This window comes from Octopus sinensis, linkage group LG3 (genome assembly GCF_006345805.1).
Source record: "Octopus sinensis linkage group LG3, ASM634580v1, whole genome shotgun sequence".
NCBI lineage: Eukaryota > Metazoa > Mollusca > Cephalopoda > Octopoda > Octopodidae > Octopus > Octopus sinensis.
The window spans coordinates 52,068,257-52,086,116 of NC_042999.1; the positions used below are offsets into that span (position 1 = coordinate 52,068,257).

At 38.1% G+C, this 17,860-nt stretch overlaps 1 long non-coding RNA gene across 1 annotated transcript; it reads right to left on the bottom strand.

The window, feature by feature from the left end:
• Nucleotides 1-605: 605 nt before the first annotated feature.
• LOC118762737 lies at nucleotides 606-16,855 on the bottom strand. Its single transcript, XR_004998488.1, has 3 exons — nucleotides 16,662-16,855; nucleotides 12,744-12,749; nucleotides 606-615 (listed from the first exon to the last, which is right to left on the bottom strand). It is a non-coding gene; the product is annotated as an uncharacterized LOC118762737 (long non-coding RNA).
• Between the last annotated feature and the right edge of the window lie 1,005 nt (nucleotides 16,856-17,860).

Sequence of the window (17,860 nt, forward strand, 5' to 3'; positions counted from 1 at the left end):
GTTGTTTTTATGAGTGGAAATGTTAAAGTCTTTCCAAAACCGCAGCCAACTCCCATTATCTCTTCCATCTTACGCTTGTCACGTATACTTTTTTTAAAAGGCCTATTCTTAAGTCCTTTCCCCTCCTTCTGGAAGTATATCCTTCTGTGCTTTTCCACTTTTGGGTACTCTCCTCTATTATATCCCTCGATCTTCTCCTTGAGTGCTGCGCTTATGACACCGAGGACTTGATTGTGGCGTCATGTATATCTGTCTAGTGCTAGCCTGCAGCTTGACAGAACATGTCGCACCGTCGCTTTCTCACCGCATCTACATTCATCAGTTGTTTGTATGTTCCACCGGACTAAGTATGCCGGTGAAGATAAAACGTAGACTTGATCAGGAAGAATGTTCTTGTTTGTTCCCAAGCCCAAAGCTCCTTCTATGAGATTCCGCGACTGACTATATATTCCTCCAATCTCAGATACTAATTAAACTATCTTTCATAATTTAGACGATCTGAACAATTGCAGTTTTAGTGTAGAATATTCACACAAGTTTCTTACCTAAAAGCGTCTCACTTTTACTCAACATGTTTTACAATTTTACTTCGTCTGATATCAATCTTACAAATTTCTTTTTCTTTTTTCTGTTCATATTTTCTTTCTAGTTCATGATTTACTCATTGCATTTGAAGTGTTCTCTAGAGTTCTGCGGGGTTTACACAGATTTATTTCGGATTAATAACCGAACAGAACTGAAGTATTTTATGGTTTAGAAATATCTAGATTAGCCATGCTAGTTATATAGGTTCACCAGGAAATCAAAGGCTTGAAGATATAGGATTGGAGCGAATTATTCAGGACCTTTGAGAATTAATGTAGCACTTGATATGTGTAGTAAAAGTGTCCATATATGGAAGAGAGGGAGAGTGAGAGAGAGAGAAAGAGAGAGAGAGAGAGAGAAAGGGTGAGAGAGAAAGGGTGAGAGAGAAAAAGAGAGTTTATATAACATTCTCTCTATTGGAGGATATTTTCAAAAGTTCTGTGTACGTTAGGAAGGGATGAAATATTAAAGATATACATTGTCAGGAGTAATGAATGAAAAACAGAAAAATGGAATAATTTTGGTTCCTGATTAATTTCCTTTTAATTGTTAATTTGATGAGAAGGGTTATTCACTATTTGATTGAAAAATTTCTAAGGATGTAATCACAATTCACGAGGCTGATGGATTGTAAGAATTTACAAGGCTAACGACTTTTCTTACTTGGATTGTTGTTGGCAAACATTTTCAATCTGAACTTTGGGATCTGCCTTTGGAATCGGCATCTGAAGAGGCGGAGTTACGCATTGATTAGAAAACTGTCTTAATCGTGGATTCTTGAAGGGATATCGAATTGTGGGGATATCGAAGGACCAGTGTTAAATTGGCAATGTTTTAGGCCTAATGCAGTTTTTTAAAAGATAAAAAGGACTAGAAAAGTTGTTAATGTTAGACTCACTTCCAGAGATCCTTCGTCTCTAAACTTGAATCGTCATTTCTGGATCAGAATTACCAGGATTTTCGTAAGAGTGGTATTCATTATGTCTGTAGTAGTCTGTTAATCCTGAGAGAATTCCCAAAGAATACATGTTGAAGCTAAAAAAAAAGTAATTTCTATATAGAATCCCTGCTTAATTTTCCATATATATTTTCCATGTTAATACCTTTCTGAAAGTCATTAATAATCGTTTCCAGTTTTGGCAACAAGACAGCAGTTTCTGGTCGATCAGTTTAATCCTAGTATGTAATTGGTACTTATTTTGTCAACTCTGAAAGGATGGAAGGCAGAGTCGACTTCGGAATTTGAACACAGAACGTAAAGACGAACGAAATATGGCTGAGCATTTTGTCCGATGCGGTAACGATTCTACCAGGTCACTGCCTACCTAAAGTCATTGATAATAAAAATTATATGAAATAGTTTGAACCGAATGGTGGTTTGGTTTATTAGAAACTAAAGGCAATCTCTACAATATATGTCAGTGTACCGATTACCGATATTGACATAAATCAGGAGAAAGAGGGGTGAAATATCCCTCACGGTTCACTGATGTGGAATTTATCGATCACAGAAAAAAAAAAGCTAAAAAAACATCGACGGAATTTGGATCTAGAATTAGGAAGAATGAAACTAAATATTGCGATCAACTAGCGATTCTACCAATCTTCCGCCCTCGTATTGTTTTACTATAATCTAAGAACTCGATTCTTCATATCCAATTCTATGTTCTCGTGGAACTTTCTCAAAGAAAGCAGAAGTTCTATTTTTGACAGCAAACTGTTAAGATGTAGACATTTCAAATACGGCTAATATCTGCTTATGGAAAGACAGAATAATTACAAGAATGGTTTTCTGCAAAGATGTCAAACAATCTATAGTTTTCCTTAGGGAAACGTCAATATGCGGCAGAGTTTCGAAAAGTTGGCTTCCTTCCAGACGCCTCTTTCATATCAAAAATTTCGCTTTCAGTGAAATTATATCGGATATATAATACGTTGTTGACCGGCCAATGATCTGCTAAAAATAAAAATTATCAACTGAAAATCTTTTGCTTGAGAAAATTTGGAAGTAGTTTTTGTAGAATATGTTTCATTCAAAAATAAATGAATTCCACCGTTTATATTGAATAATTAAGAAAACAAAATGTAATTTTAGAATATGTTGAGTTAACAATAATTTCTATTACCTTAGACATGTTAGAATGAGAGGCAGTAAACAGCCTCAGGAGACGAGACACATTGTAGGGTTTTAAAATATCGGGATATATCATAAAATAGGGAGAGAGAAAGAGAGAGAGGGGGGAGAACTAAGAGTTAAGTGATGATACTGGTTATCTAGCATTGGTGAACATCGTTTGATGGTAAGTGAAAAGACAAGGTTGGAGACAGTCACCTTGTATATATATTTATTTCTTTATTGTCCATAAGGGGACAAACATAGAGAGGACAAACAAGAACAGACAAAGGGATTAGTCGATTACATCGACCCCAGTACGTAACTGGTACTTATTTAATCGACCCCTAAAGGATGAAAGGCAAAGTCGACCTCGGCGGAATTTGAACTCAGAACGTACGGCAGACGAAATACCTATTTCTTGACTACTCACAAGAAGCTAAACACAGAGAGAACAAGCAAGGACAGACAAACGGGTTAAGTCGATTATATCGACCCCAGTGCGTAACTGGTACTTATTTAATCGATCCCGAAAGGATGAAAGGCAAAGTCGACCTCAGCGGAATTTGAATTCAGAACGAAATACCGCTAAGCATTTCGCCCGGCGTGCTAACGTTTCTGCCAGCCGCCTTGTATATATATTAACTGCAACATGACCTCTTCTCTAGACTGAATACATTTTACTTTCGTCATTAATAGTATTCAAAATTTATGACCGCCCCAACCTCGGATCGGATTAAAAGAAAAAATTAATGAATTATCGCATGAGAAAATCTCTGATATTGGCTTTTGGTGCAAAATGTTCTCTTGTACAGAACGCCCACATTTAAGAGGAGACATATAATTGCTCTCTGTATTAATAATCCCTCTGTCGCTAATATATATATATATTTTTAACAAGTTAACTGGTTCATCGGGACATAGGCGCCTGTTATGGTACTAATTTTGTATATATCACTGGCGGGAAGATGAATCACTGCTACCTTTAGCGGTCGAGCGTCCATCATTGATAATATCAAGAAAAGGTCGAAATCACGTGATGTGGTAGTTTCGGTGCAAGAGGTGGTGGTGATTCATCTCCCCGCTACCGATTTAAACAATGATGCATTTTGCACGAAAAAGCCAATATGGGAGATTTTTTTCATGGTAACCATTGCAGTAAAGTATGTCCAAACAGAACATCCAGGTTTTTAAGTGGCAATAAATATTACCTCCCCGTATTGACACTTTCATCTGATGTTAAGAAATATAAAATTATTTACGTTTTCTACGTAGGATCAATGAGATCTTTCTCAATATACATTGTTAGCATCAAATCCAAGAGAGTATCTGTAACCGAAATTGTTTAAATAATTTACTATGAACTTCTCAGATTCATAAATAGAACGCTAAGCACTTTGTTCCAATATTCGTTTCCTTCCAATGTTCTGCCGAATTTTACGCTTTCTACGAGTTTTGAGTGCGTCTTCATTGAACTGCACCGCTATACAAAATCTCAAAATAGCTTTATAGTTTGGCATCGATCACCGTTAAAATATTCGGACACAATTACGTAATTCCTCTCTCCCTTTCTTTCTCTCCCTACACACACAAACACATATATATGCATGCATACATGCACACACATATATGTATACACACACATCTATGTATATATATATATATATATATATATATATATATATATATATTTATATATTTATATATATATACATATATATATATATATATATATAAATATATATATATATATATATACATATATATACATATACATATATATATACATATATATATATATACATACATACATATATATATATATATATATATATATATATATATATATATATATACATATTGGCCTGCTCGGGGTGTCTCTTAGCGTTTACTACATTGAAGTGATTTATCCTAATATATCGCAGGATTAAAACTGTTAATTTAAAATCAAGAAATAAGATGCATAGAATACGCAGATTTGATTTTTGTTAGCGTACTTATGAAGTTTTAAAATTTCTTGTCAGTCATAATAATGTATGGCACTCTTTCAATCTTTTTGAAAGGAACAACATTACATAACCCGAGGTATATCAATTAAGCATATTATGAAGTGAAACATTGCTTAAAGATGGAAAATAATTAGTCTGGAAGAAATTTATGGAATGTACATACTCCTTTTTTATGTTTTTCATTTTCCTTATGCAGTGAGAGTAGTTTAGTAATCTAAGAAAAAAGAGAGAGATAAATGAGTATTCTTAGTATCTGTATACGGGGTAACTGTTTCCAGGGGGTTGTACCTTGTGAGAGCATTTTATAGAAGTAAATGTTTTAGTTTAAACGAAAAACGAAATCAGTAAGTTGTCTTCAATATAGTCTTTCAGGTGTAGATATTGATTTCAAGTTGCTCTTCCATAGTCGCGTTATGTAGGACAAACAGCTCACCCGAAACACAACACCTTGACTTTCATGTACAGGTTAGTTGGAACCTTTTAAATTCGCAACCAGAATATGTTAAACACATGACGCCATCTAGTGGATAGTTAATGCACGGGAGGTAATAATCTCTTCAAAATAGAAATTTCAATTTGAAATTGAGGAATAAGGGGAAAAATGCATCTATCTATCGATCTGTTTGTCTGTCTGTTTGTCTGTCTAGGAAGGGCAATGAGTCAGGCTTTTTGTGGAGTCTTTGTGAGAAGTGAGATGTCTCAAGGAGTTTTAAGGTGTCCATAGAAAGAGAAATGAGTTATGATATTTATAAAACCTTTATAGAAAGGGTAATGATATTGGCATCGCAACGCATCATAGGTTCTTCCGTAGCAGTGATTCGTGAAAATAACAATATTTACTCTGATTAACTAACCATACCTAATATTCACAAATGCCTGTATTTTGCTAAAGGTACTCAATATCATTGTGCTGCCCTTCACACATTACATCTACGAAACAAGAACAAAGACAATATACTTCACACGTTTCTCTTAGTATCCATCGCACACATTTGACTAACACGGCTTGCATCACTGTGAAAATAACTAACCGCTTGTATCAACTTGAGGCTCAGAAAACTGTAAAACTGTGAAAAGAGAATGTCGCTTGCCAGATGGTCAGACAGTTACACGGAATGACATTGCATTAAAATGTAATGAATCAATCCAGTAAATATTTAGTTCAAAGATCAACAGGATTTCACACTAATTTTCCGGATTAAAATCAAACCAACAACCATATTTTACCATGAAGTAAAAATGTCAGTATTTACAAATTATAATCTTATTCTGAAAATATCTTAACGTTTTAATAGCATTCGCATAATTCAATAGATAATCAATAAGGCTAAACTGGACGCTTCCTGTATATTATTTGCATAACTCAATACACTTGAAATATCATTTGAAATTACATTTTAATATTATTTGCAAAATGAAATCTACAGAATGTTTCTTGATGTCTGATTGCTTGGACGTGGATTCGAATTATCAATGAGTCATGTGGACTGAAACGGTTTCAATTCTTAGATAATATTGAATCCAATTCTTTCTCTTTTGAACTCAACTAACAGCCAATGGATCTGAAGTGAGGATTCATCTTAAGCTGCGGCATATTCACAGAGGCCCGAAGGAAGTAAAACAGTGGAACGTATAAGTGCAACCGGCATTAGATATCCTGAATGACACACATATGCACACACACGTACACACACACAAGCACGCACACATTCTATTAAGTCACCTGATGAGGCTCCTTTGCACTGTGCGATGCAACTGATGTCATTATACCAATCCCCACCCACTAGGGAGCAAGGCAGCAGGCAGCCGAAACAATTGTAATGCTGAATAAAGCTTCTAGTAATACTCCGTCTTCTGTATCAGTCATTTAAAACGTGCACCCAGGAACTTGTTACATAAATCCAGCGACGAAAGCGGAGTACCACGGATGACGCCTGGTAGCCATAAGTGATGAACGTGCTCTGCAGGCACACAACCCGAAAGAAGGTTTGGATATTTTTTTTATGACTCTTATCTAAATTTTAATTTCAAATTTAACTATATATATATATATATATATATATATATATATATATATATATATATATAAAGATCGAGGATTTTTCGTCAGGGTGACACCAACTAATATAAGAGCACTCGGAGTGCTCAAATAGGTATGCCACTAAACTTCCGGATTGAACTGTGGTTGAAGATGTGATTTTGTGATTCCCTCAGCAAAGCGGATAAAAGTGGTTTCCCTTTGAGTCTGTAGGTATTTCTCTCCGATGACGTTATACTCAACATATGGAAACTTCATTCGACTCGATGTTCCAAAATTGGGATGTCCAAATAACAGCTATCTATACATTTTAATATATACCTAAATTAAATCTCCTTATCAAACTACTGATATGTTTCTGTGTTTTAAGCACAGTTTCTCCATAAAAGATGCAATCTCCGGACGAGTGTTGCATTTAATTTTTTTTTTGTGGTGTATTTACATTGAGTATGATACAGAAACGGTTATTTCAATCTAATACCGCTACTGTCTGGTAAGAAGTTTGCTCCTAAAGCTTATGGTTTCAGGTTCAGTCCCACTGCGTGACACCTCAGGCTGGCGCATTTATTATAGCCCCTAGGTGACCAAAGAATTGTGAGTTGATATCGTCGAGAGAAACTTAAAGAAGTCCTTCTTGTATCACTCTCACTCACTCACTCACTCACTCAGTCTGTTTGTCGATATGCATGTCGTATATATGACTGTGTATGTGTGTGTGTGTGCATGCGTCTGTGTCTTTTTGCGTTTGTGTTTGTTCCCTACCGCCGCTCGATAACCGGCGTTGGTTTGTTTACGTTTCAATGACTTAGCGGTCATGAAAAGTAAACGATATAATAAGTAGCAAACCAAAAAAAGAAAAAGCGTACTGAAGTCGATTTGTTCGACCAAATCCTTCGAAGCAGTGCCCCAGCATGGCCGTAGGCTAATGACAGAAACAACTGAAATATAGATAAGGTATGTTAGAAAGATAGATAAGGTATATTAATCTTCTGTGAGTGTTCAAAGCGGAGAGCTGGCAGAGTCGTTAGCACGCAAGACAAAATGTTTAGCGATATTTCGTCAGCCTTATGTTCTGAGTTCAAATGCCACCGAGGACGACTTAACCTTTCATCGTTTTGGAGTCGACAAAATAAGTACCAGTTGAGCACTGGATTTGATTTAATCGAAGACCGCTGGATTTTTACCAAAATTTGAACCCAGTAATATGTGTGTGTGTGTGTGTGTGTGTGTGTGCATCTGTTTCTTCGCTTGTACACACACGCGTTTGTGATGTACGATGGCTTTTACTACTGGAACTCCGTGAGTTGAAGAGACAATGCTTTTCTGTTAAGTTTATACAATAAAAGCAAAATTCTACTGATCGAAGTATTTTGTCTGTCTGTTATTAGAGATGTCGGACGCTACTGCCTGCGTTTTTAGTTAGCAGAATGCTCCCCCGAGCCATTACCTTTAGCCAATTAGTTGCTGATGCAATAACAGATGAGCCTTCTGTTTCAAGCAAGAAGCCAATGGTAAACAATAACATCAAAAAAACAAACAAAGAAAAGAACAGCAAAAATCCATCCCCACTCTAAATCTCAAAATCAGACTAAAGTATAAATGGTAACACAATGAAAAAGAAATCTAATTGTAATGCAATTCCCTGCTGAACCCATTGGCAAGCACTTGAAACCTTTGTCCTGTAAACAGATATGTGTTTTCGTCGAATGGCTTTCATATTTCAAAACAAATGATCGTTCCATTTTGCGCCTCACTGACTTTAAATTATGTTAAATAGAACTCGCCGTATGTGTGTGTGTGTGTGTGTGTGTGTGTGTGTGTGTGTATTGTATGTGTGTATCTATGTATGCATATGTCTATATGCACGTGTGTGTAAGTACATAGATCAGAGTTGTGTGTTGAGTGTTAAACAGATATTTTTCTGAATAGTTAGAGATCAATATGTAAATCGAGTTTTGTGTGAAATTACAACATAACAGCATGATGGGAATTCAATTACTGCCTCACCCACCTCAATTGCAAAACGCAGCAGCCATTTGGATTATTCTATTTTGTTACTCATCGATGCAAGCAGCAAGTGGCAATACATGAATGACTAGCGACGGACAAAGCGACCAAGTAATAATAATAATAATAATGATGATGATGATGCTGATAATAATAATAATAATAATAATAATAATAATAATAATAATAATAATAATAATAATAATGATAATAATAATAATAATAATAATAATAATGATAATAATAATAGTAAAATGCATACCGCAGCGAATAGCTAGCAGCATGGATATGTGACAGCGAACTACCGGGAAGATTAGATCAAATCTGAAACCATCACGAACCAGGAATTAAGAATCGGCAAGAACAATGAAAGGAAACTATGTTCTAATGAGAACCATCTCAGGAAACTGGAATATATATATATATAAACTTCCCTGAGATACTCCAAAACAACACGTGTCTGAAAATGTAAACACATGGATTGCAATATTTATATACGAAAAGTGCTAATTTGTGAGTAAAATATTAAATTTAATATTTTAATTACATATTTTACAATATTTTACAATATTTTAAATCATAGGCACAGGAGTGGCTGTGTGGTAAGTAGCTTGTTTACCAACCACATGGTCCCGGGTTCAGTCCCACTGCGGGGCACCTTGAGCAAATGTCTTCTACTATAGTCTCGGGCCGACCAAAGCCTTGTGAGTGGATTTGGCAGACGGAAACTGAAAAGAAGCCCGTCGTATATATGCGTGTGTGTGTTTGCGTGTCTGTGTTTGTCCCCCTAGCATTGCTTGACAACCGATGTTGGTGTGTTTATGTCCCCGTTACTTACCGGTTCGGCAAAAGAGACCGATAGAATAAGTACTGGGCTTACAAAAGAATAAGTCCCGGGGACGAGTTGCTCGATTAAAGGCGGTGCTCCAGCATGGCCGTAGTCAAATGACTGAAACAAGTAAAAGAGTAAAAGGGTAAGAGTAAAGAGTATACATCCATATTCATACACGACCCCTCTCTCCCCCATCGCTCTCTCTCTCTCTCTCTCTCTCTCTCTCTCTCTCTCTCTACACACACACATATATATATATATATATATATATATGCACATTGCTGTCTCTTCTCGGTCTCTCGCTTACACATCAATAATAATTATGAATAAGAAAAATACCGCAGCGAATATGAAGCGAGCTGCCGGGAAGATTAGATCAAATTTTTCGAAAATACGCATTCCTTCCTTTACTGTTTTGTCAATTTGTGGTAAGGACAAGCATTGCTTTTCTAATTGACACCGCTGTTCCCCATATTTCCCATACCTCTAACAAGGAATTCACGTAATCCTTAAATCGTAGTCTTGGTTTCTACTGGGAGCGCTTTCCACAAACTAGTTCTGTTTAGGGACCCTCCGATCATTCATTCAAACAAGATGTGTACTCCAACGTAAATGGTACTTGTGCATTATTGCTTAAATGTCCAGGATGTCGGTTCTCCTAAGAATTCTGTGCTTGGAATCCTCAAGGACCAGCCAACATTTTGAATGTGTCCAAAACATCTCTGATGCAATCCTTTGAGGAACCTTACATGATGTTTGTAAAGAGTTCACGTCTCACACGAGTAAAGGAGAGACGTCAGAGCATTTGCAAGGTACAGAGCCTCTTTTGTTTGCCTTTTGATATGCCACGTTGAGATCAGACATGAGACGGAAGCGCCCCCTAGAGGATCAGCTGTCTTGCCTGAAAGATAATTCATCATCCAAGGAGCAAGAACGGTCAAGTGTGTTGCCCAGGTACAAAGACTTGTCTATCACTATCAGTCCTGCTCCTCCAACTAAGATGCATCGATTTATTCAAAATAGTTTCGAAGAGCACAAAATGAATCAGACCACTTGGAAAGACCAGCCCCTCCGAATTTCAATATAATCAAGCATTTGTAGTGCCTTTTGGCATCGTAAGTGAGAAGTCACTTCTCTCTGCCATCGTCACTGGAAGAACTAAAACAAGATTCCTAACGGCTGTCAAAATTTGTACGGGTCAATTCCACGGCGTATAAAAGCTATGATTGATGCCAAATGTAATCAATTCGATATTTAAAAAATATCTCAGATCACAAAACTTGAAATTTTGGGGATAGGAGTAAGTCGATTACATTGACCCCTTGGCTCAACTGGTAATTATTCCATTGAGTCCGAAAAAATAAAAGTCTAGGGTGACACAAAACAACATTTGATAACAGAATGTCAAGCATGAAGAATTGAATTTTGTCCAGATAGTAACTTCGATTTAACAAGGTGCTTACATTATTCTTGTCTGGCACGTGTGTATCTATCTATCTATCTATCTATCTATCTATCTATCTATCTATCTATCTATCTATCTATCTATCTATCTATCTATCTATCTATCTGTATATCTGGCTGTCTGTCTGTCTGTCCATCTGTCTGTCTGTCTACGAGCCGGGACCTATGGTCAACTTCCAGAGATCCCTGGCCTATCAGTGCTATCGAGAAGCGCTACCCGTTCGAGATAATCTCTACAGGCATGGCTCGAGAAACATGGAGCCGACCTACCTGAGATTGCGGTCAGAGCGACGAAACCGTTCTGCAAGCACTCGTACAGTGTCCAAGCATTTCCGACCTGTGCGCCTATGTCGAGCGACTGCTACTGTGTGTGGGACGAGTCAGTTTATCAACCGAGTCTATCGCGCCTTCTTCCTTGAAACGGGAAGGAAGAGCCATTTTCATCGTAATTGTGGCTATGGCGAAATATGTGTATGGTGGACGCGTCTGAAAGACAAACACTTTCCTCTCTGGTCAATCTCTCATCAACTTCTTCAAGTATCACTTGAAGAGGAAGGTGAGAGTAGAGAGGGAATTTTAGTCTAGTGAATGTTTCAAAAAAAGATAGGTGAATGTAGCAAGGATGGTACGTGTGATTGACGAAGCCAGCTTGATCATAATTCTATGAACCGAAAAGAAAGAAAGAAAAAAAGAGAGTAACTTACTGTAATGCGTTTTTTTGCATGACATTATTGCCCGAGGTTACCGTGGTCTTTTCTGTAGGCTTTTCTTTCCACGGATAAACCTAATCTGTTTCCCTCTTTAGTGGCTCTGGAGTTTATTTTAGTATAAGCAGTGCTGGTCAGCACCCTCCGCCACTTTTGTGACCTCTATTAATTTTTGCTATGTATGTATTTATTTATGTATGTATGTGTGTGTGTATGTATGTATGTATGTATGTATGTACGTACGTACGAGTGTGTGTTAGAAAGAGAATTCGCTCATATAGTCCGTTCAATGAAGTCGTTGTTGTGCAGTTATCCAATGAACCCATCTGGAATATTGTTTAGTCCCTCTCTTACTGGAAAGAGAAGAACATGCGATACTTTAGCGATATTTGAGACACTAACTCCCTCTACCTTCAAACATGTATATTACTTATACAGATATTTTATATACTTAGGCGCAGGCGTGGCTGAGTGGTAAGAAGCTTGCTTCCCACCACATGGTTCCGGGTTCAGTCCCACAGCGTGACACCTTGCGCAGGTGCCATCCACTATCACCTCGGGCCGACTAAAGCGTTGTAAGCGAATTTAATAGACGGAAACTGAAAGAAGCCCGTCGTATACACACACACATATATATATGCATATATGTATGTATGCATGTATGCATGTACTTGTGTGTCTGTGTTTGTTCCCCCACCATTGCTTGTCAACAGATGTTGGTGTGTTTACGGCCCCGTAACTTAGCGTCCTCGTAACCGATAGAATAAGTACTAGGCTTACAAAGAATAAGTCCTGAGGTCGATTTGTTCGATAAAAGGCTGTGCTCCAGCATGGCCGCATTGGAATGACTGAAACAATTGAAAAAATAAAAGAATAAAAGAACATCAAGTCGGTTACATAACCTAGATATATTCAACAAGTATTTTGCACTGGATATGTGGTCAATTTGCAGCACTCAAAAAAGAAATACTACTCTACCCTACAAAACCACAACCTATTTCTTTACTACCCACAAGGGGCTAAACACAGAAAGGACAAACAAGGACAGACAAACGGATTAAGTCGATTATATCGACCCCAGTGCGTAACTGGTACTTAATTTATCGACCCCGAAAGGATGAAAGGCAAAGTCGACCTCGGCGGAATTTGAACTCACAACGTAACGGCAGACGAAATACCGCTAAGCATCTCGCCCGGCGTGCTAACGTTTCTGCCAGCTCGTCGCCTTCCAACAAAACCACCACCACCACCACTACCACCACCACCACCACCACCACCACCACCGCAAACATCACCGTCGCCGCCACCACCACTGTCAGCATCATCACCACCACCATTACCACTGCCAACACTGCCACTGCCTTCTCTACGAACGTCATCACCATCACTACCTCAACAATTAGCGCCACCAGCACGAGAGAGCAGCAGGAGGGGGGAGGAGGCTGGGAATGCGAAAGAAAGGAAGGAGGAAAGAGGAAGAAAGTGTGGGGGGGGGGAAGAATGAGATAGAGGAAAAGAAAGAGAAAGGTTAACTGTTCAATTTGTAGCGGGGGAAAAAAAAAGCAATGACAGGGGTTCAAATGGGTGAAATACCAGCAGATATCAGTTAGAAGATCGATTGACAATGAAATCTATCTATCAGCTATGTTTATCAGCATATACATATCTATTACATTCTTAATACACACACACACACACACACACACATGAAGGCGCGCATACGCGTACTCACATGCGCACACACTGATTGAGATAATCAGACAATCAATAAACAACCCAGATATAAAAGCCGGAAAATTTTGTGATACTCCGGTTTATTTTCAGGCCACAATACTCTCAATAAACTCCCTATGAAATGCTTAGACTGTCTATAGCAATCTGTTCAAGTCACATTGAACTCCTAACATTATATATCTCCACTCTCTCTCTCTCTCTCTCTCTCTCTCTCTCTCTCTCTCTCTCTCTCTCTTTGTCTCTATGTCTCTATGTCTCTCTGTCTCTTTGTCTAACTCTCTTTCTATTTTACTTCTTGTTCTGACTACAGATATGTAATGACAAATCACCATATTATGGGTTGTTCCACTATGAAGTATTAAAACCGTCCTGATGTGGAATCACGAAACCGTTACTTTGCGGTGAGCGCATTTTAAATTCTAGTTCATTGAAACAGGGAACAAAGCATGTGTTTTGATTAATGGGTGAGTGGTATTATTTCCAAAAGACGTTAGCGCGCCGGGTGAAATGCTTAGCGGTATTTCGTCTGCCGTTACGTTGTGAGTTCAAATTCCGCCGAGGTCGGCTTTGCCTTTCATCCTTTCGGGGTCGATAAATTAAGCACCAGTTACGCACTGGGGTCGATGTAATCAACTTAATACCTATGTCTGTCCTTGTTTGTCCCCTCTATGTTTAGCCCCTCGTGGGTAATAAAGAAATAGGTATTATTTCCAAGTGGCGTACGCACCAACAGAAGTGGAGGCGCAATAGCCCAGTGGTAAGGGCAGCGGACTCGCAGTTTCGATTCCCAGACCGAGCGTTGTGTGTGTTTATTGAGCGAAAACACCTAAAGCTCCACGAGGCTCCGGCAGGGCCTGGTGGCAACCCCTGTTGTACTCGCTCCAACTTTCTCTCACTCTTTCTTCCTGTTTCTTGTCTCCGATTTCCTACACAACCGCTGAGCCTTGATGCGTATTCATCAATCCGCCGATGCTCTCGGTGTCGGGGGTTGACCCGCTTTCTCTTCTGCGGGTCTTACGAATAGCAAAGGACCACGTTTCGGACTTCTCCCACTATACTCTGGAACGAAGACCGCTTCGCTCAACAAACAAACAAACAAGCACCAACTGAAAGAGATGTTCGGGGCATTCCCTGTTGCATCGATATGCATAAATACATCCATATATTTCAACAGGCATGCATCTACTCATCTATATTACGCACAAAACCATGCATAAATACATACATGAGTGTCTTTATGCCTAGTTATCAGTAAGCAACATACATATTTGTATGCATAGATCAAGATAAGTGCATATATGAGCACTCCGTCGGTAACGACGACGCGGGTCCCAGCTGATACGATCAACGGAACAGCTTGCTCGTGAAATTAACGTGCAAGTGGCTGAGCACTTCATAGACAGGGTGGTGGAGATCCCTGCTGTACTCTTTCGCCACAACTTTCTCTCACTCTTTCTTCTGTTGGCCTGCTCGTTTAGCCAGCGGGGTGGCGTCATTTGAAGGCTAAAAAACAATGCGAAGCGCATTGTGACCAGCGACGTGTAGCAACATCTGATAGCCTGGTCAGTCACGGTCACGGTCACGGTGATTTGTATATATATATATATATATATGTGTGTGTGTGTGTGTGTGTGTGTGCGTGTGTGTATGAAAGCCCACATGCATGTGAGTGTGCTTTGAGAGAATGATGCAAACGCAGGCAAGATTAAAGACACGGTGTCGTTCTGCTTTTGTCCCTCTCACCATCACATATGCTACAAACCGTTGCTGAACAGGATGAAAGCCAGTCACCATCGGAGACATATCTCTACAGTTTGCCATATGAGAATTCGCAAATAATAAATTGAAACAGAAATATCTGTACCTCTGTTTTCTTTTCTTTTTTTAATTGTATTATACAAACACTATCTCATGTTTCCTCTCTATCCCGCTGTACTTGTGTCTAACCTGTCGTGTATGTGTAATAGATATGTTTACTTATAGAGAAATACAAATATATACGCATGAACCATACCTGAATACATGCGTGTGTGTGTGCGTCGGTAATACACATAGATACGTATCCACATACGCATACATAGACATATTTTTTTATGATCTGCATATGCATAGTCACATGCATTTTATAAACATAAAAGTACCTCTATACACAGATGTTCAGATTAATTCAGACTCCTATCTGTTTTGTAGCGATCCAATTGATAAATAAGCCAGTGATTTAGGAGTCAATAATATGTTTTGTCAGTTCAATAGTTAACATTGACAAAGGACTGTTTAAGCAGTTGCTTTTCCTCTTCACAGAGACACAGCTTCCCGCGTAACTTTCATCTTTATAGAACTCGTGTATGTGAAATATTTTATATCGTTCCTGCATATCGTCATTGGAAGGAAAATGATAGATGTATATTAAGTATTTTTGTTTCATATTTTTATTAACACAGGTACACACGCACACATACGCACACACATACAAACACGCACGCAAACACAAACACACGCATACGAATACACACACGCGTACATACACATATACACACGCGTATACACACATTTCTATACGAATGAATGATCTTTGACGGCTGTTATGGATGCTCTAAACACCTGTACCCAAACGTTTTCTGCTCATGGTGCCGTCTGAGCTAAAGTGTTTTTGAAGGAGTAGCGGTTGTCTAAGAACGCAACTATTCCTTCTCTAGTCTATCGATAGCATCCAATGGAAATGGCAAAGTGGACACAACTTGGCGCTAGCATCCTCACTGTTATTACCTTGACAATACTAAGAGACGTAAGAGATATCATGGCCTCCTGTATGATACTTTACTGACTCTGACAATTGCTTCTAGACTGAAAATATATTTAATGACCTGGACAGGTTGAAAGACAGATCGAGCCCCTGCTCAGTTATACTAATAACTGATAGATAATGCCATTTAATAAGTGTCTCAGAAAAATTAAGATATGCTTTGTCGGATCCATGTTTGATTTGGAACATACAAATTGATTCTGATTATTGAAAAATAATCTCAATATCCCCTGCAATAGAGACTTTCGGAGGGATTTTTCTCTATTTCGGCATGACAACAGTTTGTTTTTCTGCAGTATGGAAATGTGTTTATTAAGCTCCATTCCCATAACCAGGTCACTTAAAAACTAATTCTTCTTTGCCGACTACATTGGCCATAATATAATCCAGGCCGATTAGAATAAAGATTTAGTTGATTTAGTCGGCCTGGGATAGCATCTACTTTAATTCCTAAAGAAGGTACAGTTCAGGAGTGAACATCTGCGGATGAAATAATTATTCGAGTGTTTGTTTTTATTGGAATAATTAGATGATGATATGTTTCTAAGAGGCGAAATGAACCATATCTATATCAAGTGTTCACAGTACCGCTCCGCTATTAAAACAGCTGAGATGTGAGATGTCACAGGAACTGCTAGATGCTCAGTAAATAAATATTCACTGCTTTTCGTTATATAATATTATTTAAAATTCATTCCCTTTCTCTATTTTGAATAGAAGTTGAGCGTAGACACAACAACTTTCTACTTACAAATAGGCTGCTGCCAATGAGTAAAGCCATCTATCGGGTGAATTAAGTTGTACTTCGTAAAATCCATGATTGTCTAACTTGCCTCAGCCATACGGACACAACACGTATATATATAAATATATGAGCGTGTGTGTGTGTGTGTGTGTGTGTGTGTGTGCGTACGTGCGTGTGTGTGTGTACGTGAGTGTACGTGTCTGTGTATGTGTGTATGTGTGTGTGTGCGTGCGTGCGTATGTGTGAGTAATAATAATTTTATTGGTGTATGTAACTCACTCGTTTACTGTATTAAGCTCATCTCTCTGACAAAGCTGTAAGCTGAAAATCATTTGTCTATCACAGAAATATTTGAAAGTCCACGAGTCTCCATAAAATGTAGAAAGGATGGAATGAACAACTCAGTTTACTACTTCTAAGTACAATTGTTTCGCCTTAATTAAAAAAAACCCAATTAATCTCGTAGTGTCGTGTAATGATTTATGCAACTGTTGATTACTTTCCATATGCCATTCTGTTTAACCCGAATAAGATTCTTCAGAATTGCATAAAAGATGACAAATTGAACGAACTTAAAGATTATGGAATATATAAATTTCGATTTAGCATGTTCACATCATCAGATTTACATAATACAAACAAATCAGTACCAAGAATTTAATTGCTCAAAGAAAACATTTTTTAGTACAGGTGCGATAATTATCAATTGGTTGTCAAGTCTGATACCGGCAACAAAATTTAGTAACACATTTTTTGTAAAGGTTCAAATGAGCCTATAAGTTGCATTCCGTTATTAAACATTGATAAAATAATATAAATCCAG